General features: G+C 44.1%; 1 protein-coding gene across 1 annotated transcript in view; it reads left to right on the top strand.

Moving 5' to 3' along the window:
• The window catches only part of RFWD3 (ring finger and WD repeat domain 3), a gene marked incomplete at both ends in the record, with an annotated part of 14,304 nt that overhangs the window by 1,423 nt on the left and 9,369 nt on the right, over nt 1-3,512 (top strand). The gene's annotated exons all lie outside the window — the stretch shown is intronic.

Below are 3,512 nucleotides of genomic sequence, written 5' to 3'. Positions count from 1 at the left end.
AGGAATTCTGGAATAAGTCTCTAAGTTGTTTGGTTGTATTTTGAGCATGTGTGCCTAAGGAGCTCATTCTCTTAGGAGAGGTCATCTAGTAAAGCAGCATCTTGCTTAGAATTGTTTAGGTTGGGAGGGACCCTAGTTGGGTAACTTCAGTGTGGGGTTGGGTTGCTCAGGGCACTGTCACACCAGGTTTTGAGTGTATGCAAGCAGATCGCACATCCTCCCTGGGCATCCCATTGTTTGACCATCCTTGTTGAGAATTTTTTTTCCCTAACATCTAATCTGAATCTGCCTTGCTGTATCTTGAGTCTGTTGCCCATGCCCTTTCAGCAAGCAACGTTACTGAGGGCACAAGAAAACATGTTTAATTGGCATCCAAAGCTGTAAGTCAGTATGGAAAACAAAGCGCTGTGGGATCACAAAAGAGACATGTACAATGTCTGCACGCTCAGAGGGACATTCAGTGTGGCAAAGTTGTGCTGTATAGGACGTTACTGGAGTAGTTACGATGTTCATTGCTTGCATACAAACCTTGGTGTCTGAAGTCTTGCAGAAAGCAAATGCCATCGGGTTTGCCCCTGAAAGTCATTGTGTGAACCGTTTTTTGTTGCAAGGCGCTTGAGAGCTGTGCCTCATCGGCGGTCATGTCACTAGTTTGGACTTTTTGGGGGGTTTTGTGTGCATTTTTCCCTGGTGTTGTCGGTTGTACCTTGTAATTGAAGCATTTAAGATGACTTGGTCTAGAAAAAGGATGTTTTTTCAACTCTTTAGCTGTATGAAATTATATGAGGAAAGGAACTTGAGGGGAGAGAGGGTAGGTAGCTAATGAAAACCACGAGAAAGCTCTGAACAGTGTTGTTTCTCTGTGTAAACCTGCAGTGTGTGCTGTGCTGAGCTATATGCTGCACACTGCATGGCAGGTTCAGACTTGAATTTTGGAAGCAGTGCTACATTTGCCTGAAGTCTTTCCTTTGTGAGCCCGAAGAACTTGGGCATCAGATGTGAGCTACTGCAGTACTCATCGTGAATCTGCTGGAATTTTCGATAAAAGTTAGCTAACAATAAGCAATCCACCTCTGGCGTGCGGCATTAATACCAGTGATCAGCTGGGCTAGGAGATTCATTTTTGTAAGCAGGACCCAGTAGTTCTATGTATGGAGCAGTGAGGGGAGGAGTGGCAGGGAAATGACAGGAGATTGCATGCTGCTGTGGAGAAAAAAGCAAGTGTAATTGTGAGCCCTGCCGAGGTCAGTTTATGTTGCTCGATGTATTGGAGAAGCTTTTTCACACAGGATTTTCAGAGCATCCAAAAAGAATTGGACGGCAAAATATTAAAAACCCCCTTGTGAACGTAATACCTTTAGAAGAATTTTAGGCTCGTGGTTTTATTGCATGAAAATCTTTTGGTTTTGTGATCTTTGTGTTCACCTCCAGTTGCTGTCTGGGGAAGATCTCCAGGAGTAAGTAAAAGCTGATACTTGATTCAGTTGTTACTTATAGTGAGGCCAATCTAAAAATGCTCTGGGTCCCTTTGAATTTGAACCTGAACCGATGGAAGGTGGAACGCCTGAGGAGCTGCACCGCAGCTTGAGGTAGTACAGTCGCACATTTCTCTATGTGAAACGCAAGGCTGGGGCTGTGTAGTGCAAGATAGCAGGTGTGACTTCTGTAAGAGGTCTGTGGGAGCACAGCCAGAGCGCGACAGTCATCTGATAACTGCCTTTGTCTTTAAAGCTTCATATGATTTTGTTAAGACTGTAACCTAATACTCTAAAGAAAACTGTTTGGAATTTATTGTAGCTGGTTGCTTTCCTTTCCTATTCGTTGTGCTCTCCTGTTTGTAATTCTCATGCATACTCCTCAGGAAGACTTGTCCTGTATATCCTCTTCTTTCCCCAACCTGTGTGAGACTGTTCATTCACCACTACAATGGCAAGCTGAAATCTAGGAGGCAGTCGTAGCGTGCGCAGAGAGACGCCCGTGCCCTCAAGGCCCTTAGTCAACAGCCGGCAGTGGGAAAGCTCTGCCAACATCTTAAACGGAGACTTATACTGCCGGAAGAGTGTTCTTTTGAGCACAGTTAGTGGAGTTCGTTCTGCAGTGCCAGATTTTCTGTCACTGTGGTAATGTGTCTCCAGTAAGACTTCCTTGTCCTGCTGGGTTTTTTCCGTTGTGTTTAAATGTAAGCTTTGTACTAATAGTCCTTGTGGTTTTAATTGCCTGGTTTCCTTTTTAACAACTTGTGTGAAAGTTGCGTGTTCAGTGGAGGTGACCAGGAGAGTTTCGTAAACCCGCCAGATGAACAAATGATTTTAGTCCCTTCTGATCCGCAGCAGTGGTAGTATCCTCCTGCCTTTTAGAAATGGTGAGTTTATTACACGTTTGATTAAAAGTCACTTTCTTCCAAGTTACCTGTGTTTTCACTGACCGCTTCCTTGTAAGCTATAACTTTGGGCTTAATTGTAAGCATCCTGATGCCCCCCGCACCTCTTCTTCCTCTCCAGGTTGTTTTGTCTTTGCTTGCTCTAATGGGATCATCTTGAGGCTTTGGCTTTGATGTGTATTCCCTTGGGGAATTTGCAATGAGCTTGATGATGCAAAACAGATCAGACCTCTGTCAGAGATCAGAATTGCTCTCCTCTTGAGCAGTTGCCAAAAGTTATGGGTCTTGATGATAACTGTTAATGTAGAGCTCGAGCTTTGATCTTGCCTCTTTGAGAACTGCTGCTTTTGCTTAGACGTGAGTTAAGCGGTAGTGGCGAAGCTAGCTTGCAAGCTACTAATATTCATAGTAGCACTCATGTGGCCCTTAATTGTTTAAAAATTATGTAGTATTTGAAGCAGAACCTGTGTTGCTCAGACAACAGACAGCAAGTCGCAATTTTCTTAGTGTATACACTCCCTCTAATATCCCTGGGGTTCTGGACTGTTTTATCCCTTGGATTACAAGTTGGTGAAAATGCCTGGTGGGGACGGTGGGGGTGCATTTTTAGTTGACTCATAATATGCCAGTGCCACTACTGTCATACCCACCTCCCCCCGATGATCTCTGTGGAAGGAGGAATTCTAGACATTCCTTGTTGCTGATGGAAGCTGTCCTTGGCTGTGTCTCTGCTGAGTGTCCTTGAGTAGTCATCAGTTGAGGTGGAGGAAGAGAGGGGAGGAGGTGGCAGAAAACAAGGGCTGGAGCTCTTGAGAGTTGTGTCATTCCTAGAATTTGCTGCCCAGAGTTTACAAGAACAGGGTCCTCTTCATTAAATAGACTGACTCGTTTCCTGCAATGCTCTTTATGTTGAAACTTGGGCTTTTATTTTTTTCTTTTTTTATGGGGTATTCTGGAAATTCTGGAGAATGGTTCTAATTTACTGTCTCTTGTGGTTTAGCTGCATGTAACACTTGGCAGTTCATTCTTTTCTAAACAGCATTGATCTGGTAATAATTGGTACTGGCTTTTGTGTTCCCAGGAGTCCCCTGTCTCTCAGGGTCTAATACATACAATAACAGACTTTGCGTAC

This window comes from Phaethon lepturus, unplaced genomic scaffold (genome assembly GCF_000687285.1).
Source record: "Phaethon lepturus isolate BGI_N335 unplaced genomic scaffold, ASM68728v1 scaffold2970, whole genome shotgun sequence".
NCBI lineage: Eukaryota > Metazoa > Chordata > Aves > Phaethontiformes > Phaethontidae > Phaethon > Phaethon lepturus.
The sequence above is the reverse complement of the archived record's forward strand: the minus strand, read 5'-3'. Positions and strand labels throughout refer to the sequence as shown.